This window comes from Lithobates pipiens, unplaced genomic scaffold (genome assembly GCF_037356315.1).
Source record: "Lithobates pipiens isolate NorthernLeopardFrog02 unplaced genomic scaffold, aLitPip1_a1.2 Scaffold_19, whole genome shotgun sequence".
Taxonomy (NCBI): domain Eukaryota; kingdom Metazoa; phylum Chordata; class Amphibia; order Anura; family Ranidae; genus Lithobates; species Lithobates pipiens.
The window spans coordinates 110167319-110191706 of record NW_027507764.1 but is presented as its reverse complement, the minus strand read 5'-3'; the positions used below and the strand labels follow the sequence as shown (position 1 = coordinate 110191706).

General features: G+C 41.8%; 1 protein-coding gene across 2 annotated transcripts in view; it reads right to left on the bottom strand.

Annotated features, from left to right (window-relative positions):
• CNPY1 (canopy FGF signaling regulator 1) overlaps positions 1-24388 on the bottom strand; it is a 217620-nt gene that overhangs the window by 149988 nt on the left and 43244 nt on the right. Inside the window, exon 1 of one of the 2 annotated variants that reach the window (XM_077491158.1) lies at positions 6007-6167. The exons of the other annotated variant lie outside the window; for it this stretch is intronic. The gene's annotated coding sequence lies outside the window, so the exon portion shown is untranslated. Of the gene's footprint in view, positions 1-6006; positions 6168-24388 lie in introns of those variants that run through there. 2 annotated transcript variants of the gene reach the window in all.

Here is a 24388-nt window from a genome sequence, read left to right as displayed (position 1 = left end):
AAAGAAAGTGGAGTCTGTGATTCCATGACGGAGGGTCCATAGAGAAGAAATTCAGGAAGAACATCTCACCACTGTAACTGTCACCCTTCATTCAAACCATTCATGACCATCAAATTATTTGTCAGGCCTCAACCTACAAGCATTTTAAATCCCTTCATATCTTCTTGAAATCTAAAATGTAAGGTTGTCAATTACTTTTTGGATTATTTTTCAGTTCATGTTATACCTCACATTGAATAACCACCCTGTCCTCTAACTCAGAACCTTGACAGTGTTAGTAGATGGGTAGCTTGTGCCAAGCGTCTTATGAAGGAAAGCAATTGAGATATCTCAGGAAGCACTGAGAAAGCAACAAGCAAACTGGAAAGACATCAACAGTCACTTCCGGTTCATGTCTATATATTCTGAAAGTGTCTGGTGCAGACATCACATCTCATCCAGCGTGGAGTAGGAGGAAGATGAGAGGGATTCAGAGGGAGAGGACTGAACAACAGAGGATCAGCAGAGTTGGTGGACTAGAGCAGGAGAAAGTAGCAGATGTTACACATGGTGAGCAGCATGGGAGCGATATACTGTAGCGGGTGGTGAGCGGAGGAGTATTAGCAAACCAGAGGACCAGCAAAGCTAGGGGTACTACTGAGTGGGGCATCAGCAAAGCTGGGGGTACTACTGGGCAGAGGATCTGCTGAACAAGGGTATTAATAAGCTGGGGATCTGCTGAACAAAGGTAGCAATAAGCTGGGGACTTGATGAAAAGGGATATCAGTGAGCTGGGGATCTGCTGAGTGGCGGTACGAATGAACTGGAGTTCTACTGGGCCCCTTTAAAACAAAGAGAAAATCAACACACACACAGCATTTGCAAAGTTTCAAAAAAGCATCACTGAAGCATCAAAAACACATAAAGAAAAGCATGCTGAAGCAGTAAATGCTTTATTGGGTGCTTTAATGGGTGTTAAAGTTAAAGCAAATGTAAATGAGCCCTATAGGCAGCTGCCTAGTAGCAAAACCTCTGATGTTTTACAGTGGTCTGATGAGCACTCATTGACCAGTAATTCATTAATGACAGTGACATTTAAAGTTTGAGTACTTTTCCTGCTAGCAGACGGAGGTAGTCAGGAGGTAACGCAAGGCAGATTTGACTAGGTTAGATGCTACCAAATAATAAAGATAAGAGGAAGCGCTTTGTTGTGTCTGCTCTTAAAGTGGCTGTAAACCCTTACAAACCACTTTTCACTACAGGTAAGCCTATAATAAGACTTACCATGTAGGTACCGTGGATATCTCCTAAACCTGCATGGACATGTCATCGGCACATGCGCACTGAAGCAACGGATCATTCGTGCCGTTGCTTCAGCCGATGTGATGTGACATCACCGTGGCTTTGGTCAATCACAGCGCAGGAGCCCGCAAACCGAGAAGTAACATTCTGGAGACATGTCGCCGGTCACATCGGTGTACGGGGACCACTGCACCAGCTTCGATCTAAGGTAAGTATTTCATAATGAGCTAGTATGCAATGCATACTAGCTCATTGTGCCTTTGTCATGCAGGTTTTTTTTTGGATGGGTTTACAACCACTTGAAGCACAAGCTACAGGTTTGTTTTAAAAGGACAACAGGTTTGCTTTTAGGTACTCTTCATATTACAAAAAAGAAATGGATGTAGATTATTGTTAAGAGGTAGATGTTTAGGAGTGAAGCTACTTGTACTACCTAATCAAAATCAGCTTGGGCAAAAATGGATGCAGAGGAAATCCTATATCAGTGTCACTATATATACCCATGGTGATTGGCTGAATACAAATGTTTCCAAAGTACCCAATCCCTCAAATCTCTGGAAGACTTTGCCCCCAACACTGATAAATGATTTTATCTACTATTGTCAAAGTAGTTCCAAAATACAGAGAGGCAAATTGTCAAAATGTCAGGGTCAGGGCATGATAAAAAATAAAAAAACAGATGTTAAATAAAATAAATAAGATTTAGCTACTAAAGTTGGTGTGCACAAAAATTAAAATCTGTTTAATCATAAATATTTCCTGGACTCTGGGGCTGATTTATGAAATATCCGGAGTAACAAAAAGCTAAAGTAGACCCTATTTTTATTTTTTTTTATTGAAATAAATTTTCTCTACAGAAAATAAAATATCTGATTTGTGTCCCACTTTTATACAACAAAACACAAGACAAATGATGTAATTATGATAAAACATTACAATTAGAAAACAGCACCTGTAAGTTCACAAAGAAAACAACATCTTTGCTTCCCTCCAACCACTTTGCATATTATTTTAGATATACTGTAATTCTCTACTTGCCAAATATGCTGCAGAAATTTCCCTCCATGGAATCTGGCTCCAGCCATTTTAACTGTGGGTAGCTGAAGCTGCTGCCTGTTCACTTCCTGGATTTAAACCGAGGCACACCTCCAGCTCTGCAGCTCTCATTGGCCCTCTTATGACTCATTCCTCCTACCTTCTTGTCAAACTCTCACAAGAGTGAGAGGGAGAGCTGTGCATGATGTCATAAGCCTAGGCTTTTTACCAGACAAGAAACAGGAAGTGGGCTGTATAAGCTATTTACTGGCAGGAAAAAAAAAGTTTTACTATCCAAAGTTAAAAAAACAAGGGCAGAAGATTTAATAGATGGAAAGATGAAAACATGACTGAAGGTCCGCTTTAAAGTGATATTAAAGTTTTTTTTTTGTTTAAAAATAACAAGCATGTTATACTTACCTGCTCTGTGTAATGGTTTTGCACAAAGCAGCCCCGATTCTCCTCTTCTCAAGACCCCTGCCGGCGTTCTTGTCCCCTCTCTCCTGCAAAGTGCCCCCACAGCAAGCAGCCGCTGCTCTGAGTGTCCATTCAAACACGGAGCAGCAGCTCAACCCCGTCCCCTCTCTCTTCCCATTGGCTCACTGACTTTGACAGCAGACAATGGCACCGGACGCTGTCTCAGCCAATGAGGCAGAGTCCCAGACAGCCAAGGCTCCCGTGCAAAATCCCTGGATCGAGATGGGGCTAAGTATTGGGGGCTGCTGCACACAGGTTTTTTATCCAAATGCATAGAATGCATGAAGATAAAAATAAAATTCTGCCTTTAGAACCACTTTAAATATAATAAAGAACAGATCACGCGGCTACTTTCTTTAAAGGCCTCATGCATACTGGACATTTGCCCAGCTCTCCTGAACACCTTTCTCCTTGCAGAATAAAAGCAGCATCAAAAACCTGCCTAAAGCTGTGTTTTTGTGAACATATTTATGCTCATGTTTAGAGACAGGAAAAAAGGCTCCTAAAAGTGGCGTTTTTAATGCCCAGTGTGCATGAGGCCTAGCTTCCACCACCACACATAGGAATGCCACTCACAACAGAAGGTTAGACCTCGCTCAATATAAGAGGTCAATAAGTGTTATGATCCCCTTATCACATCTCCTTCTTGGATATAATGCCAACTAATCTCCAAACGTAGGCTTAAAAACACCCCTCCACCCAACACTTATCTTTCCTTCTCTGTCAACCTTCCTCTATTAATCCTGCACATAAAGAAAAGGATTCCTGAAAAGACGACTTTTTCTCAAAGCTTTTTCTTTTACAATTTTTTTTTACAGCAATCCTTTATCATCTCAAGAACGTTCTGAAAATATTTGTGGACCAAAAGATTTGTGATGGTCTCAAACCATTTCGAGACCAAAAACAATATGTTAACACATGGTAAAAATGTGTGACTGGGCCCTGAGTGTTATTATCTGCATACTTGTTTTGTTGGTGCATTTCAGAAATATAGAAGCCAAACACAGCCAGATAAATTACATTTTAAGAGGGAGGTGAATAATGGCATTTTCCATATTTTATTCTGACATGCATACTTTAAAATGTGCATATGAAAAGTAAATGCATTGGGCTCAGTTCGCCCTGTGGCGGCTGGTGCTCAAATTTTTTTTTTTGGGGGGGGGGGGGGTTGGGGTGCGGGGGGCAAACAAACTGAAAAATACTGAACCACCCCCCCATCAATTGCAGGCTCACTGTGCCCATCATATGCAGCCACTTGTGCCAATCAAATGCAGCCACTTGTGCCAATCAAATGCAGCCACTTGTGCCCACCATATGCAGCCATTTCAGCCCACCATATGCAGCCACTTGTGAAAAATCAAATGCAGCCACTTGTGCCCATCAAATGCAGCCACTTGTGCCATCCAAATGCAGCCACTTGTACCCAGTATATACAGCCACTTGTGTCAATCAAATTAAGCCACTTGTGTCAATCAAATTAAGCCACTTGTGCCCAGTATATGCAGCCACTTGTGGCAATCAAATGCAGCCACTTGTGCCCGTCAAATGCAGCCAGGCTCGGCTGTCACTTCGCTAACCCTACTTGGCCAATCGGGAGACAGGTCTCACTAACCTGCCTGCTGATTGGCAAGGAGGGATGTTAGTGTGAAAATAGCGAAAATTCATTCGGTATGCCACACAACAGGGTGGGATCGAGATGCAGTGCACCCTATTTTAAAGCCTTTTAGAGCCTCTGGCTCTAATCACATGCTTCAAAATAACCCCTCCTATCCCTGCCATAGTGTTTCATGTGTCCGGCATCCTGAAAGGGGCCAGGCACATGAATAGGGACGTGTCAAGGGGTGCATCGCCCATGCACCCACAATGCACGGGCCACTACTGTGTAATTGACATGATTTTCAGTGCGATTATGTAATGCAACTTTGCATATTGGAATTCACTATTCCCAAAGCATATGTTCTTGTAGAAATGGCTGTGTATAAGTGGATGCTGAAGTGACCACTGGCTGGAACCATAAATAGTAATAATGAGAAATGTCACCAGCACACCATGAATCTCCAGAATGGGTCCTAAGCTTAAGGCTTGGTTAACATCTATGCATTTTTTTGTGCGTTTTCAATTTTGCAGAAACACACTACAGTCCATTTAACATGGTTTCCTATGGATGTAGTTCACATCTGTGCCTTTTTTAGGAAATTGCCAGAGATTTTTTTCTGGTTTTTGGTTCCATAGACTTCAATGAATCAAAAACGTGTGTTGAAAAACGCAAAATGCACCTGCAATATGCAACCTGCATAGATGTGAATCAGGCCTTATGCCACCACATGCCTGATGAAGAGGTCCTGCGAGGCTGGGAACTGTTTTACTTTTTGTGGTAACAATGTGATTGAATGCTGAATATAGCTTTGGACCCATTCTGGAGATCCATTGTGGAGATCCATTGTGTGCTGGTGACATTTCTCGCATCGAAGCCCTACCAAAGGTTCATTGAAGCCCCCTCGAAGCCTCATTGATGCACAAAGCAAAAGCAAGGTGTAAACAGGACTGTAAGCTAACCATTTTATTTAGTGACAGAAACTTTGACTGGCGTTCAGGAAGCTTTAACAAAGCCTGTCCGAAGCCATGTTTTGAAGCAAGTGTAAACTAACAGTTAAAGTGCGTTGAAGCCGTAGCAAATGTAAATGAGCCCTTATAGAGCTTTTTATCAACAAGTGTCTATATATTTTTCATTTCTACATTTACACCCCTTTTACACTGAGGCTTTCAGGTGTTTTAGCACTAGAAATAGTGCCTGTAAAGCACCAGAAAACTGCCTCCCATTCATTTCAGTGTGACTTTTAACTTTTCACACTGGGAAAAGTTAGGAAAAGTCCTGCAAGCAGCATCCTTGAGGTGCCCTGCTGTTGAAATTAATTATTTGGAAGCGCCACAACACGGGTGTTTTTAACCCCTTCTTTGGGGTTAAAAGCGCCCTGCTAGCGGCTGAAAAAAAAAAGAAGAAAAAATATGAAGCATTGGTTTGTGAAGTGCACTTAAAATGCAGTAAAATAGGAAATACTGTTGATAATGTTAATAGCATTTTAATACTTAATAAAGCCAGCTCAGTGATAGTTTGCAGCTAAGCAAGTATCAAAAAGCAGCTTAAAACATGACTTGTACTACGATTCACACAGATTCTATCCCACAGACAGGTACAAAGGACAATAAGCTTACCTGAGTAGCAGCACTGGTGTACGCTCTATACCTGTCTTTCCAGTCATTCACTAGTAGGCTAAACAGGCTTAAAAGACCTCCCAGTTATTATAGCTTTCTGGCAGAGCATTGTAGGATGAGAAGTTTGTCATGGGTCACGTGGTGTTTCCTACTGCTGCCACGATACTTGTGGGAAAGTGTTATTTAGGTGACTGACAAAAAACAGAGCCAATCAGAAGGGACACAGGGACAGGTGAATGATTCATTAGGCTGTGTGAATGTCCCATCTGGAATGCAACAGGAAAACCTTGAAATTCAGCCATACGTGTAAGAACAAATACATGATTTAATAATGCAGCAGCAACAGCTAAAAAGCATGGTTTTGTATTTATAACTTGCTTTGTTCTAGCAATACATACTGCAAACAGTACAATATTTCACACGGATTGAAAATAGTTTTGGACTTTTAGTATATTTAAACTGTATGTGAAGAATACAAATTGAATTTACAGTGGAACCTTGGATTACGAGCTTAACCACTTCAGCCCCGGAAGGATTTATCCCCTTCCTGACCAGAGCACTTTTTGCGATTCGGCACTGCACCACTTTAACTGACATGCGATGTTGCAACCAAACAAAGTTTTTTTTCCCCCACAAATAGAGCTTTCTTTTAGTGGTATTTGATAACCTCTGTGGTTTTTATTTTTTGCGCTATAAACAAAAAAAGAGACGACAATTTTGAAAAAAACGCATTTTGCTATAATAAATATCCATTAAAAATATATAAAAAAAAAAAATTTCCTCAGTTTAGGCTGATATGTATTCTTCTACATATTTTTGCTAAAAAAATAAAATAAAAAAAAAATAAAAAAAAAATCGCAATAAGCGCTTATTGATTGGTTTGCGCAAAAGTTGTAGCGTTTACAAAATAGGGGATAGTTTTATGTCATTTTTATTCATTTTTTTTTTTTTTACTAGTAATGTCGGTGATCAGGGATTTTTATCGTGACTGCGACGTTATAGCGGACACATCAGACATTTTTGGGACCATTGTCATTTATACAGCAATCAGTGCTATACAAATGCACCGATTCCTGTATAAATGACACTGGCAATGAAGGGGTTAACCACTAGGAGGCAGTGTATGGGTTAGGTGTGCCCTGGGGAGTAATTCTAACTGTAGGGGGTGTGGCTACGTGTGACACGTCACTTATCTCTGCTCCCGATCACAGGGAGCAGAGATCAGTGAAACTGTCATTAGGCAGAATGGGGAGATGCTTGTTTACATTAGCATCTCCCCGTTCTTCCTCCCCGTGAAGCGATCGCAGGTATCCCCGCGGCGATCTAGTAAGCGGGACCCGTGACCCGGCTCACGGAGCTTGCCACGGGTGCGTGCCCGCTGGCTGCCTCTTAAAGGGCCACGTACAGGTACATTTGTTTGCCTGTACGAGCCCTTCTGCCAATGTATATGGGCGTGAGGCATTCAGCAAGTGGATAATCTGTTCCAGGAGAATGCTTGTAATCCAAAGCACTCGCATATCAAAGCGAGTTTCCCCATAAAAGTCAATGGAAACAAAGATAATTTGTTCCACATTGACTTCTATTACATGCAATACCGCATGTGGCCAGAGGAAGGGGGTGCCGGAGAGCCACGGAAATACTCGGGGACAGCTCGGCTGAACTCGGAAACACTCGGGAACGGAGTATTTCCAAATGGTTACGAAGCATTCTAAGTGTCCCCAGCGCCCCCGCACCTCTTATTAGCTTGAATTCTGCTCATTTACAAGACAACACTCACAAACTGAGTCAGAATTAAAAAAAAAAAAAATGTTGCTCATCTTTCAAAACGCTTGTTATCAGCGTTACTTGTAAACCAAGCTTCCACTGTAGTTACATTTTTGTGTCTTACCCACTAAATAATAAGCAATTCTGTTCAGCAATTTTTCCAATCTAGACACCGCTGCTTGGCAGGTGCCGACTTAAGTATATCTCTAGGTAAACCTTTTTTATTTTATTTTTGGTAGAGTGGGGAAGGGTTAGACCCTCTGTCAAGATTTTATTTCTGTGTCTGTTTTTATTGGCAACATTTACCATCTGTATTTGTACCAGTGTTCATTTTGACATCAAATTTTGATTTAGTTTTAGTCAGTCTTTTGACTAAAATGCCATTTTATTTTTAGTCATATTTTAGTCATCTGAATTGTTTGAGTTTGGTTGTATTTTAGTTGACTAATCTAATGGGTTTTTGTTAAATTGTAATGCGCTATTTAAGCATTTCTCTAGAATTTCCAAGCTCATCATTTACTCCTGGAGTAAAAATCTAACATGGTATTATTTATGCTTTTAAAGCTGAGTTCCACTGTTGTGTACGTTTATTAACCACTTATAGACCGCCCACCGTCGTTTTACGTCGCTACTTTGAAGAGGAATATTGTTGGTATAGCAGCAACTAGCTGCTATATCTCCAGTATCCTCTTCTTTAGCGGGCAGTCCGCTTTCAGATAAAAGTGGTCTCTGCAGCAGATTAGCCTCGAGATCCCTTTTATCGGCGGAGGGACCCCCCTCTCCCACCACGCTCTGATGCCCTCCGCCACTTACTGTAACAGTCGGTAGCAGCAGAGGCAATCATGTCCTCTTGCTGGCTTGGTATGGAGATGAGTGAGGGGAAGATGGCCCCCACCCATCTCCATATCATTTCAGGGCGGAAACTACATTGAAACGTAATTTCTGCCTAAAGCTCTTAAAAGGGACTTTTTTTTGCATTTATTGTAAATATGAGATCTGAGGTCTTTTTGACCCCAGATCTCATATTTAAGAGGTCCTGTCATGCTTTTTTTTCTAATTCAAGGGATGTTCACATTCCTTGTAATAGAAATAAAAGTGGCACAATTTTTTTTGTAAAAAGAACAGTGTAAAAATAAAAAATAAAAGGTAAAATAAGAAAAAAAAAATGTAAACGCGCTCCGTCCCGCCGAGCTCATGCGCAGAAGCGAACACATACGTGAGTAGTGGCCACATATGAAAACGGTGTTCAAACCACACGTGAGGTATTGCCACGATCAGTAGAGCGAGAGCAATAATTCTAGCCCAAGACCTCCTCTGTAACTCAAAAAATGCAACCTATAAAAAAAATTAAACTACGCCTATGGAGATTTGTAAGGGTAAAAGTTTGTCACCATTCCACGAGCGAGTGCAAATTTGAAGCGTGACATGTTGGGTATCAATTTACTCGGCATAACATTATCTTTCACAATCTAAAAATAATTGGGCTAATTTTACTGTTGCCTTATTTTTTAATTCAAAAAATTAATTTTTTCTAAAGAAAGCATTGCAACAACCTCCATTTTATTCTCTATGGTGTTAGAAAAAAAATGTATAATGTTTGGAGATTCTAAGTAATTTTCTAGCCAAAAAAAAAAAGTTTTTAACTTGTAAACACCAACTTTCAGAAAGAGGCTGGGTCCTTAAGTGGTTTAATAAACAGACACTCACCTGTCCCACCGTCCGGCTGCCCGAAGCCTCGCTCCTCTCCCCCTCCTCTGCATGGCGCTGTCATTACTACTGTGGTTCCACAGACAGGTGCGTACTGTGCATGTACAAGTTGCACTTAGCTCTCCTAGTGGCCAGGCAATCTTCTGGGACCTGTGACGTGTCCAAGAAGATTGCAGAGAGGGAGGAGCCACCTAGAGGGGGAGGAAGAGTCGCATAGGTGGCGAGACAGCGGAGGAGGGAAGTAGGACAGCAAGTACCTGTCAAAATCAGGTACCCACTCCCTCCCCAATAAAATGACATGCCAAATGTGGCATGTAAGGGGGTGAGGAGTGCTTAAAGCGGAAGTTCCACTTTTGGGGGGAACTCCACTTTAAGGTTTGAACATGCACTACAGACATAGATTTAGCCGTATAAATGAAACCAAATTTCATAAACAAACAAAAATATTGCTTTTTGACAAAAAGAAGTGAAACGTAAAAAAAAAAAAAAAAATATATATATATATATATATATATATATATATATATATATATATATATATATATATATATATATATATATATATATATGAAAAAAAAAAAACGTAAACTCTATTGGCTGCAATTTCATTGCACATATTACCTTTACAAACAATAACTATTAAAAAAAATTATCAGGAAAGCCGTTTTTCTTTTTCTTTTTCCTTTCAGCAGCTTAGTAGATGGCCCGTACTTATTCTTATGCAATACATGTTTGATAAAACGTCCCAACTGCCCACCACACATTTACTGCGGCAGGGTGGCCGTTCTGCGCCAGATCACGTACCTTGTACGTGACCTGACACTTCTGGATCTGGGGGCGTACGCTGCTGGAGACCCACTCTGATCACACACAGCAGAAGCCCAGCGGCGGGTACCACGGACTCTACGTTCACCGGCAACTGCTAATTGTTTAGTACAGAGGGAGAACGGCTATATATATATATATATATTTTGACACAGGCACAATTTTCATGCTTTTGGCTCTGTATGCTACCAGAATAAAATTAAAACAAAACAATCCAAATTAATTTGAAGTACAGACTTTCAGCTTTAATTCAAGGGGTTCAGCATAAATATCAAGTACAAATTTTAGGAACTGCAAACATTTTTATACACAGTCCATTTTCAGGGGCTCAAATGTAATTGGACAAATGAATATAATCATAAATAAAATGTTCACTTTTAATATTTTGTAGAGAATCCTTGGACATTAGACAAGACTGGGTTCCCCTCCTTTCTGATGCTTTTCCAGGCTCGAACTGCTGTTGTCTTCAGTTGTTCTTTGTTTGTGGGTCTTTCTGCCTTTAGTTTTGCCTTGCGCAAGTGAAATGCATGCTCAGTTGGGTTGAGATCAGGTGATTGACTTGGCCATTGCAGAATATTCCATTTCTTTTCCTTCAGAAGCTCCTGGGTTGGTTTTGCAGTATGTTTTGGATCATTGTCCATTTGTAGTGTGAAGCGCTGTCCAATCAACTTTGCTGCATTTGGCTAACAGTATATCTCTAAACACTGCAGAAGCTGATCTGTCTTTTGTCACATCATCAATACACACCAATGACCCAGTGTCCCTGGAACCCATGCATGCCCATGACATCACACTGCCTCCACCATGTTTTACAGTTGACGTTGTATGCTTTGGATCATGAGCGGTTCCAAGCCTTCTCCACACTTTTTTCTTCCTGTGATTCTGGTACAGATTAATCTTAGTTTCATCTGTCCAAAGCATGGTTTTCCAGAACTGAGTCTGGCTTTTTTAGATTTTTTTTTGGCAAAGTCTAATCTGGCTTTTCTATTCTTCAGGCTTATGAATGATTTGCACCTTGTGGTGATCCCTCTGTATTTGTTCTTGTGAAGTCTTCTCATGATTGTAGACTTTGACAATGATACGCCCATCTCCTGGAGAGTGTCATTCACTTGTCCGGATGTTGTGAATGGGTTTTTCTTTAGCATAGAGAGGATCCTGCAATTATCCACCACTGTTATCTTCCATGGACGTCTAGGCCTTTTTATGTAGCTGAGCTCACCAGTGCATTATTCTTTCCTCAGAATGCACCAAACTGTTGATTTGGCCACTTTTAATGTTGTTGCTATCTTGCTGATGGATTTGTTTACTTTTTTAAAGCCTTACAATGGCCTGTTTCACTTGCATGGACCGCTCCTTTGAATGCATGAGGTAGGCTCACAGCAATAGATTCCAAATGCAAATACCACACTTAGAATCAACACCAGACCTTTTATATGCTTAATTTATGAAGAAATAATGAAGGAATTACAGAAACAGCTTTGGATTCAATTGTCCAATTACTTTTCGTCCCTTGAAAAAAGGGGGGCTAATTTTAGGAGCTGTAATTTCTAAACCCTTCCTCCGATTTGGATGTACACACCCTCATATTAAACCCGAAAATGTGAACTTTCAGGCCATAGCCATTATATAACTATAGCTTAAATATGTTTTGGTAAGTACAAGAAAAAAAAAAAAAACGAAAAATGTGCCTGTGTCCAAATATATATGAATCAAACTGTATGTAAACAAGGCAGACCACCATTCTGTCAGTAGGGAAGACATTAATCATGTGTTTCTGCTAAGCAGGAACATGGATCTTTGCCTTCCCTTAGTAGAAACACCTTCCACACAGCGACTAGGCACTTGCTGGGAACACATTTAACCCTTTGATTGCCCCTGCTGTTAACCCCTTCCCTGCCACTGTCATTAGTACAGTGACAGTGCATTTTTTTAACACATTAGTGTCACTGGTCCCCAAAAAGTGTCAGGTGTATGATTGCTTGCGCAATATTGCAGTCCTGCTTTAAGTCGCTGATTGCCACCATTACTAGAAAAAAAAAAGGAAAATCCCATAGTTTGTAGACGCTATAACTTTTGCACAAACCGAGATCAATATTTATTAAAATATGTAGCAGAATACATGCTGGCCTAAATTCATGAAGAAATTAAATTTTTGTATTGGATATGTTTTATAGCAGAAAGTACAAAATATTGATATTTTTTTCAAAATTTACGGTCTTTTTTTGTTTATAGCGCAAAAAATAAAAAACTGCACAGGTAATCAAATACCACCAAAAGAAAGCTCTATTTGTGGGAAAAAAGTACATCAATTTTATTGGTCACGAAGGGGGATAAATCTTCCAGAGCTGAAGCGGTTAAACTCTAATGTGCTATTATTATAGGCTGGGGATGGAATTAAAGTTGCTGATTTAGAAAAGGGCAGCAGAGGGCGCCAAAGAGTGATAGTGTGAATGAGTGTAATGTGTGGAACTGCATAGGAAAGGGAAAGGTTTGATGGAAGCCTGTGTCTCTCAGCCAATACAGCTTGTCAATAGAGTCAGGGGGCTGGGTCTTTAACAGACAGGTAGAGCTCTGAGGAAAGAATAAGTTCAGATGGGTAAACGTCCCTCCCTCACATTTTCATTCATTCAAAAATTGTAATTGATTTTCGTCATAGTTTTTGTCAATTGATTTAATTCTAATTTTATTTTTAATTTAGATTTCGTCACTGAAAACATGAAGCTGACGAAAATATTTTTGTTGACGTAATTAACATGGATTTGTACTGGAGACCAGTGAGGGAAAATCCAAGAATTGGCATTCCTCCAAGAACAAAAGGTAAAGGAAAACCTTCCAATGGGGACATCTGTTTTGGAGACAAATGTCTTAGCCCTTGTACACACGGTAGGAAATTCTGACAACTAAATCTGTCAGATAAATTCTGATGGATTTAGTCCGGAACTGGTCCGGAAGTGGTGTTGCATACACACGGTCGGACTAAGTTGTCGGAATTTCCGGTTGCCAAGAACGGCAAAAGAAAAGGGAAGTTCAGCACCACGTCCGGCACCCTTTGGGCTCCTTATGCTGATCTGGTGTTTATCGCGTGCTAGTAGAAGTTTGGTTAGAGACAATTCGCGCTTTTCAGATTTGTGCTTCATTTCGTTACTGATCTTCAGTTTGTGCTTGTCGTGTTTTTCTGCTTATTAGTGCATGTAGTCAGTTAGCATTTGTTGCTCATTGTGGACTATTAACTTGGTATAGTACACTTTGATTTTCATTGTTTATTGTCTGCTCGTTTCTGGTTTTCAGGTCGTTCTTTCAGGCATTGCTGTTTATCGGTGCTTTCTGTTGTCCGTTCTGACCAGCTGACCGTTTTCAAGCCATGTTTCGTGTACGTACTCGTCGTAGAGTTTGTGCTGTGCAGGGGCTTGGTGTTGGGCTTTTAGCTTTGACATAAACCCGGTCCATGAACAGGGCGAGGAGGAGTTTGTGGACCAAGAATTGGTTGCGCCCGAGTGACCAGTTCTCGCACATGCCTTTGCTCCGTGAGAATAATCCTGATGATTTCAGGAATTATCTCTGGATGACGGACCCCGTTTTTCACTGTCTGCTGGCTTTGCTGTCCCCTTATATCAGCAGGCAGGATACCTGCATGCGGCAAGCCATCACTCCGAAGCAGAGGCTCATCGCCATGTTGCGCTACTTGGCGAAAGGGAGAAGTCTTCAGGACCTCAAGTTCTCGACAGGCGTCTCCCCCCAGGCTCTGGGAATCATTATTCCAGAGACCTGTTCTGCCACCATTCAGGTCCTGCAGAAGGACTATATGAAGGCAAGTTTTCTCCTTTAACATCACATTCTATGTATTTAATGATTGCTAATGTATTGGATTTATTTCCTCCTTCCCTAATTACCATGATTGGAATATACTCTAATTGATATGCTGTGCCCCTTTGTCCTCATGCATGCTGGAAGCTTTTCAAGTTCCTTTTTTGTCCTTCATGCATATTTGCCTTCACTAACTTCCCCAGCATGCTCTTCTGGGGCCATAAACTTATAGTCTAGTCACTTAGCAATGTATTTTGTGAGCTCCATAGTATTGCTTTCCCCTAAACACTCCCTAAAATGTGTACAAATGTTATGTGTGTGCTTAAATTCATGCAGAGTGGCAGAATTTTTTTTTGCTTGGGCTAAACTCATTAGGAATCCCCCTCCCCCAAACTGCTAGGTCAGCTGATAGCAATCCTCTATCTGCTGACTTTGCCAAAGCCAATACACACTATACCTACCTTTTTTCTGGTCAGATTTATGGATGAATTCACCAAAGCATGTAGTGCAAGGGCCTGCCTCAATACTTTCAAATGCTACAGTTTTAAGTTGTTTTTCTCCTATTATTATCTTGATAGGTAATAGCAGAATGTCAAAATGTGCTTCCATTTGTTCCTTTTTTTTGTATTATGACACCTTTTTACCGGTGGGCTACCAATAGTGTAAGTAAGGAGGGGCTGGCCAAAGTATCACACATTATTTATGCATTCAGCTCTCAATGAAGTAGAGAGGGTTACCTGTCCAAAACATCCCCCCCTCATTTTTTGCAATGGCCCATCAGATGGGGGGGGGGGGGGATGAATCTGATAAGGGGACCTTATACTTTAGGCTTTTAATACTCATTTCCAAAAATGTTATACTGATATTGTCCAAAAATGTTTGTGTCTAATCTGCTTGCAATGTTGATGTGCAATATTACAAAAAAAAATTTTTGACTCCAGTTTCCTTCAACGCCACAGGAATGGCAGACTGTGGCCTCCCACTTTGCCAGCCGTTGGGATTTTCCCAATTGTGGAGGTGCAATTGATGGGAAACACATCTGCATCTTCCCACCCCCCAACTCGGGGTCGTACTATTATAATTACAAGGGGTTTAATAGTATCATGATGTTGGCGGTGGTGTCAGCAACCTATGACTTCCTGTATGTGGACATGGGGCAAAATAGCCGGATGTCGGATGGTGGAGTGTTCGCATGGACGGAATTCTACTGGCGTCTCCAGAGTGGCAGTCTGGGCTTGCCACCTCCAGAGGAGAATCTCGAAGGACTCCCGTTCATTTTCGTCACTGATGAGGCGTTTGCTCTGGCAAACCATTTGATGCGGCCTTTCCTGATGAGGACCCTCACCCCGGATCAGAGGATCTTTAATTTCCAGCTGGCCAGAGCCAGAAGAGTCGTGGAGAACACTTTTGGGGTAATGGCCAGCCAGTTCCACCTATTTTTGATGCCAATCCACATGGCGGAATATAAACTAAATCACATTGTGCTTGCCTGCTGTGTTCTGCACAATTTTTTGAAAAAAACATTCAAACTATGTGGCCTCAGTTGGCTCTGAGGCAGACTTGCTGGAAAATGTGAACCTCATGGCCCTTGAAGCTGCTCGTCCTGGCTTGCCCCCCGAAAGCTCCCGCGAGGTCAGAAACCACTACATGGAGTACTTTGTGGGTAGGGGGGCCATTGATATGCCAGACAATGTCTGAGAGGCATTATTTTAATACATTTTTCTTTGAAACTCCAAAAATCTTTGCTTTCATTTACTGCTTGGCTTTGTTTTAGGTGTCTCATAGGTATTTTTGATGGTTTTTTTGGGGCCTTTTTTTAACAACAGTGCAAACCCAAGTTCTGAGCAAGATGAGATGACAGTCTCTTCTTCAGATAATCTTATTATGTTGTGGGTCTGCTACACACACATCTTGTTTTTGTTGATAATGTATGTAGTGCATTACTGACAAAAATATTGCTAATTTTCAGCACCATGGCAGAAATATGTGGGGTCATGAAAATGGCGTGATTGGGGAAATTTAAACATTACTGTGGGTGTTATTTACTAAAGGCACATCCACTATGCACTACAAGTGCACTGCAAAAGTGCACCTGAAACTGCACTTAGAGTGCAAAATGGATTTGCCTTTAGTAAATAACACCCATTGCCACAGAAAACAACAGCTTTACTACAAATACTGCTTTTGCGCATTGAAAAAGGAAGCCACACATTGTTGACAATTTCACTTTTTACTCCAAGCACATTCACATGTGCGTTTATAAAAGGGTTTTACAACAAACCAACATATTTGGTGTATAGAAAACATTATTTTGGGTAACATTTTTATAACTTGGCGTTTTTGTGTAAACATGCATTTATCAAAGCATAACATACAGAACACAGCAACTTACAAAATTCGACTTTGAAAAGTGAAGACAATATCAGACATGAGTATGTACAAACTGTGCTGATATTGCCTTCATCAGATGGGCTGTCACCCCTGGAAAAGCCAAATTTGGAAGATGCACACAAATTGAGAATCAAAAAGTATCCAGTTTCCTCCTGATCCCATGCCTAATGTCAACATCTGCTATCTCCCATGATGGGGTATCAATGTACATGTTTTGGGGGTGCAACCCCTTCATCTCAGCCACTTTAGTAGCAAGGAAGGGGTTGCACCCACAAAACACGTACATTGATCCCCCATGATGAGAGATAGTTTTTTTTTTTTTTATATAAAGTGTTTTTAAATTTAAAAACTATGCTAGCTAGTTTGGGATGTTTCAGACTCTCCCCAAAACATCAATGATGTTCTTCATTTTTTGTTGAACATCATTGATGTTTTTCTGTATATTCTCTAAATCGCCATTGCACCCCATTATCTCCCCAATGAGGATCTGGGCACTTTCACTGGTAAAATGTGATTCTTCTTCCACATCACCTAAAATAAAAAACACCATGTATTATAAATATGGCGACATACATTGATTAGCTTACCAGAAGCTGTGGTCTCCGACACTCACCTGCTGTGGTGACAATTTGGCCAACTTCAACAATCTCTCCTTCCTCCTCTGCTTCTGGTGTTGGTATTTCCCTTTCTTTAGGAGGTGTGGGGTCCCTGGTGTCCTCAGACGTCCCGAGTCTTTTCTCCCCTATGAGAATGTAAAAAAGGAATACTTAGCATACAGAGGGCAGAAATAGGAATATGAAAAATTGCTTGGAAGTGTCGTACAATTGTGTTTTTGGCAGAGTTCAAAGGTGAAAACATAATTTTTGACACTTTCGAAGAATAATATATACACACGACAACTACTTACTTTTTTGAAGAACTCGCTTGATCCTTCTGTACTGATCGTACTCCCTCAGTTTCAGGTCTGACCAGCATTTTCTCAGTTGATCCCTGGATCGTCTTACCCCAAAATTCTTCTGAAGACTCTTCACAACTTTAGTCATGATCTTGGCCTTTCTGATATTTGGGTTTGGGTACGGTCCATACTTCCCATTATAGTCATTCCTCTTCAATATGTCCATCTCCAACATCTCTCCAAAAGACATAATTGAGGCCTTAAATCTTCTTCTCCAGGATCGGGACGTTTCAGGCTCCGGGCTTTCCTCGCCCTCCTCCTCGTTAGTGGAACTATTAGTGCACACCTGCTGTGTCTCCGCCATGTGCTCTCCCCACTGCGCCAAAAGAGAAGGGCCGGGGAATAGTCTAGAAAGAATGTCAGGGGCGGGCCGAGTTTCACGCATGCGCACTGTATATAAAACGCCACGCGCGTGTGTTGTACGTACAATCTGTACGTACGATCTGTGCAAACAAAGGTACAATTTTTAACTTTTGTACATCACTAGCCTATACTGCTTCTAGATTGAGGCCTGCATTGGGACAAGATTTAGTCAAGTTTAGCCTGACATTAGGGTTTGTCTTGTGTTGTGTCTTGCAGAGAATATGGATGGGTTTAATAACCACAGTTTCCTCTCTCTGTTCATCGATAAGTACAGGGAGCTGCCCTGTCTGTGGCAAGCTACGCATCCACACTACAGTAACAAATTAAAGAGGCAGGCAGCGATGGAGAAATTAGTTGAATTTGTGAAGCCGGTGGTCTCCAGGGCAGACATCAACTATTTAAAAATGAAAATTGGTGGCCTCAGGAGTATATATCTGAGGGAGCGAAAGAAGGTGCTGAAGTCCATGCAAACTGGACCTGCAGCAGATGACGTTTATGTCCCCAAGCTGTGGTATTATGACAGGATGCATTTTCTGTCAGACCAGGCTGATGTCAGGGAATCCCTCTCTACCCTTCCTTCCACGCATCCTTCTATGCTACATTCCACCCCTGCTGAGTCTTCAGACGCCCAACCTGGGCCTTCCACTCGGGAAGAACTGGAGGAGCCCAGCTTGAGCCATGTATAGTATTGTTTTACATATTTTGGGAGTAAAAATGAATGATGTTAACTTGATTTTTGCTCACTAATTGCTGATTTTAGAAAGTGTTTCACATATCAATAGACAGTAGTGGCCAAAACCTTTGGGCCAAGAATGAAAAATGCTGGGCTCAGAATGATAGTCTTTTCTATTTGTTAACAATTTGCAACAGTCTTGAGCTGAAAATTGTGTGCGTGTTTGATGAACCAAAAACTAAAACTATGTCCCTTTTTCATACACCGGAAGACCTCAGCCAGGAAGCGGAGGGTGTGTAATGCAGCAGCCAGAAGGTGGCTGTGGAAAGTGGCAGCCAGGAGGAGGCAGGGGTAAGCGGCAGCCAAGCGGTGGGCGGGCGGAGGAGCCTGACTGAATCACAGGTCCCTCCCCTCCACCTTCCACACAAAAGGGCCAGAAAGGGGAGGAATGTGGAGGAGTCGGCTCTGAAGCTTATCGGGGAGGCTTCAGCGACCCTCAAAGCCCCCCCCACATATCAAGAGGCCTTTGCCACCTTGGCTGCCTGCAAAGTCCAGCAAATGGAGGGCAACAGATCTTGTGTGAGGAGCTAATTATCCACACCCTCAACAAGGGGCTGTTGGGCCAAATCACACAAGCAACACACTTGTGTGATTTGGCTCATGCCCCTCCTCCTCCTTCTGCCACACCTGAAGCACCACAGCCACAGCCTGGAAGGAAGCGTGGAAGGAAGACCAGAGTGTGATAACCTGGGTTCAGTCTGGTCTGACAGAAGATACAGCCTCTTGTAGGACCACAACCTGGGAACATAGATGTCATCTGCTGCTGTTCCGGGTTTCTTGGACTTCAGGACCAGACTGCTCTCCCTCAAATATGTTCTCCTCAGGCCACCAATTTTTGTGTTTAAATAGTTGATGTGTGCCCTGGGGGCCAAAGGCTTTGCTAATCTCATCAGTTTCTCCAGCGCTGCCTCCCTCTTTATTTGTTACTGACACCTAAATAAAGTTTTTTTTTGGTTGAAGAAATACTTGCCTATGTGTTTTACTTCAAAAAGGAGGTTTATTTGTGAGTAGGCAGGTACATTTCAAAAATACAAAGTCAAATGAATAACAAGGGGCACCAACACCAAACAACCTCCTCTAGATTAAAAAAGAAAACAATAAAATAAAAAGATAATGGAGATGTGACGAATTAAAATATTGTATTGATGAAATTAGTAAAATGAATAAAGAAATAAGTTTGGGAGAAGTGTGTGTGAATATGAGCAGCAAAACAACTTCATTCTTGTAGCATTGTAAAGAAAATGAGAATGCGCTGCATGAAAGATTTTTTAACATTGCAGCGTGAGGAATGTGTGCTATATCGATTACGAGTGGTAGTTTTACCTGACCGAGCGCTTCCATCTCAGAATTTTATTGTGAGCGCGCGTGGCACCTTGTCCGTCGGACTAGGCTACACACGATCGGAACTGACATGATCGGATCACGTTGTCGGAAAATTTTATAGCCAAGCTCTCAAACTTGGTCCGTTGGATATTCCGACGGAAAAACAGTCCGATGGAGCCCACACACTGTCGGATTATCCGACAACACGGTCCTATCGGACACTGTCCATCGGAATGTCCGACCTGGTGTACAAGGGCTTAGAGGGAAATTCCCTTCATTTTGGGAAATTTTCTCCAATTTTCTGCTGCATCTCTGTGACAGGGAGTGAAGAGAAAACTCCTCAATGATACACAGACTGTAAAATAAATAACCTTGCTGGGATTTGAAGCCTTTCCTACTTTCCTTTTTTTTTAATCAAATACTTTTTATTGAAATTTTGACTTTGTTTCCAAAATAGGATCCAACATTTTTATCTCCAAAAAGAGCCCCTCACCCTCCTAAGAATCTCCCAACAGCAGGCTTATACATAGAAAAAAACAATTACATTTACAAACAAGTTCAGGTACAATTTGAAATAACTAATTGTATGGCATAGATAATCATTTATTTTAATCATTTCATAATGAAGGAACAATTACCACAATAATAAAGGTGAGATACATATTTAATATCTGATGTCACCATTATATTGTCTGAGCAGCCAACAAAAGGTATATCACCCGACTCGTCTCCTAACAGAACATCCACTATCTTGTCAAGCATTAGAAACTAATGAGTAAGAGTCAATGCTACAAGACTATTATTATCTCAGTGCAATAAGATAGTAAGGTATAACCAGAAAAAAGGGGTGATAATTACAAATACACTAGGAGCTATACCTAGAGTGCTTACCCTTCCCTACTTTATCCAAAAGAAAAAGTTTTGGGTGTACATATACCTTTAATTTTATTCTGCTATAGTCAAGCAATACCATGTGGTCAACACTGATTGGATAGGGAAGGTGCAGCAGCTTACTGAAGATAATGAGTCTTATTTACTAAAAGATTTGACAATGTTCACATAACATATTGTGTGAATATTCACTTCAATTATCCAGTCATATGGCACATGAAATAAACAGGAATTTTCTTTTTGTATGACTAGATCAGGGTTTCTCCGTTGGGGTGCTGCAAACACGGGAGGCAGTTTTACCTGTATCAGTGCCACGCATTGAAATGGTACGGGTGGGCCAGTCGCCAGCACCACAATAACCAATAATGCTCTAGGGCTGTTCCTGGCTGCCCCCACAATGACAATGCGTGCAGGGCAGGCAGCATGCAGGGCAAACCCCAACATTAAGGAGAGGGTGGAAGTACGCATCTGTCCAGATGAGCTCCACTTGCTGCCCTCTGCAATGCTGCTGAAGCTGTAAGGCAGGGGTGCCCAACCAGTGGCCAACGGAGCCCTCTGATGTGGCCTGTGACCGCCTGCTCTGGGATGGCTGACACGCCGTATCTCCGATCATGATAAGAAGGCTTCTTACCACGTGATCAGCTGTGACAAATCACAGCTGATCATCATGAGAACCAGGAAGTGCCGGTAAACGGTATTCCTCGGTTCGTGCTGACAGGGAGATTATTGATCAGCACAACCCCATCAGATGTGCTAATCAGTGCTTCAATACATTTTTTTGCCAGTGTCCATCATAGTGCCAATCAGTGTCCAGCATTAATACCTGTCAGTACCTACCTAATCAGAGCTTCCCATCAGTGCCCTCTATTAGTGTCCATCAATGCCACCTGTCAGTGCCAATCACTGCCACTTATCAGTGCCACTGGTCAGTGCCCATCAATGCCGCCTGTCAGTGCCCATCAATGCTGCCTGTCAGTGCCACCTCTTAGTGCCCATCAGTGCTGCATATCAGTGCCTCATCAGTGCCAACTCATCAGTGCCCGTCAGTGAAGGAGAAAACAACATTATAGAAAAGAAGAAAAACTTTTTTTTTCAAAAATGGTAATTTTTTAGTTTGTTTAGAAAAAATAAAAACCGCAGAGGTGATCAAATACAACCAAAAGAAAGCTCTATTTGTGGGAAGGAAATGAAAAAAATTTAGCTTGGGTACAGTATTGTATGACGGGGCAATTGTCATTCAAAATGCGACAGTACTGAAAGATAAAAATTGTTCTGGGCAGGAAGGGGCGAAAGTGCCTGGTATTGAAATGGTTAAAGTGATTTGTAGAACTTTTTTTTAAATAACTAACATGTTATACTTACCTGCTCTGTTGCAGTTGGTTTTGTACAAAGCAGCCCAGATCCTTCTCTTCTCCCAGGTCCCTCTTCACTACTCCTGGTCCCTCCCTCCGGTCGAGTGCCCCCACAGCAAGGAGTTGAGTCACAGCTCCGTATGTCCATTCAGACAAGGAGCCCCGGCCTCCTCTCTCCTGATTGGCTCACTGACTTTGATTGATAGCCCCGGGAGCCAATGGCCCCGCTGCTGTGTCTCAGCCAATCAGTAGGAGAGTCCCGGACAGCTAAGACACTCATTGACATCATTGGCGTGGTGCTGGGGATGCTGCTACACACAGAAGTTTTTTTTTATCTTAATGCTTAGAAAACCTCCTGCCTTTACAACTCCTTTAGGCTCCATGCACACTGAAGCTCATAAATGGCCGTTTTTGGGATTTTAGGTGTTTTTCTTTTTTTTTTTAACAGCCCATAAACTCCCCTCTATGTTATCCTATGTATCCATGCACACATGGACGTTTTTGGAGGTTTATCAGCAGGGGCGTTTATGGGTTTTTGTCTGAACCCCTTAAAATCATGTTCGAGAGCAATTCTGAAAATGCCAGGCGCCGGTAAAAGCTGTTAAAATGCGGGTTAACGCATTTCTCTGCCTCTATTCAAAAATAAATGGTTCCCTATGGGAGCCCATTGTCTTGAATAGAAGTCACACCAGAGGTCGGATCATGCTGATCTGACTTGCGGTGTGGCTTGTGTGCTGAGGATGAAGGGGAACCTCTGCCAAAATGAAAAAAAATTGGAGGGGGGTTCCCCCCCTGGACGATACCAGATCCTTGGGGTCCCCTCAAAATCCATATCAAACACGCAGCCCGGCAGGTCTAGATTGGGGGAATGAGTGAGTGTCCCCCCTACTGGACCATACCAAACCACATGTCCTCAACATGGGGGTGGAGTGCTTAGGGGCAGGGTGGCCCTGCACCCCCCACCCCAAAGCACCTTGTCCCCATGTTGAGGAGGAAAAATGGCCTCTTCCCGACAACCCTGGCAGGTGGTTGTCGGGGTCTGAGGACAGGGACTTATCTGGAAGCCCTTTTTTTTATTATTAAGGCGGCTTCGACATCTCTTCCGATTTCTCCTTTCCTCCTTAGCTCTTCTCCCTCCTCCGGTTCTTCTACCCTCTCGGGTTCTTCTCCCTCTTCTGCCACGCCCACTTGAAACATTGTACCATCATGCTCCAGGTGGTGATGTCATAAGGAGGATGGATACTGCAAGAAGGGCCGTGATTTGCCCGGGTGACGTCAGAGGGAGATCACGGCCCGTCCTGAAGCATCCATCCATTGGAGCTGTATAGTGGCCGCAAGTCTTGTGACCGGCCTGAAGACAGCTCTAAATCAGTATTTACAAGGCAGGTACAGTGTACTATGCCAGGCTCTAATAGAGGGGCTGGCATTCCTTATGTTATATGGATTAACAAACCCTTTATTGCATAGAATGCATTATGATTAAAAAAAACCTTCTCTCCTTTAATTAGGTTTCTTCTTTTTTTTTTTTTTCAAAACATTTTATTTCTCATAAAAGTTCTTTACATACACAAATATATTACACATTATAAAAAAAGTTCAGTATCTATATCAGTGTTTTTCAACTTTTTTTTAGTCAAGGAACCCTTTAAAATGATGCACACTTTTAAGGCATCCCATTCTAAAATGTATAAAACTAAATGAATTGTTTTACATAATGCAGCGACATTCACACACATTGGACACCCAGCATTGGAGATGATTTATTCTTCCTAAGCAAGCACACCTTTGCACACTGGTACGGACTTGTATGCCAATGTTTCTAGGTAATTATTATTATTATTCAGGATTTATATAGTGCCAACAGTTTGCGCAGCGCTTTACAATATGAGGGCAGACAGTACACTTACAATACAAATCAATACAGGAGGGATCAGAGGGCCCTAGGCCTCTGATCCCTCCTGTATTCATTTGTATTGTCATTATCATTTTTATTATCATTTTTTTTTGTATTATCATTTTTCATAGGTAATATGACTGTAGTGCTGATGGAGGGTGCAGGGTAGGGGCAAACAAGGATGTGCAGGTGCCTGACATTCTCCTTATCAACCAATGATTTCACGGATTGTTAGAATGCCAGCGGCTAGAAGGTTGTAATGGTGCACAATGAAAACCTGCAGTTCTGTTACTAAAAGGAAGACTTGATCGACCCACTGGCTTGTATACAAATTTTGGGCAATTTTTAGGCATTTTGCCAAGGCATCCTTGAAAAAAACC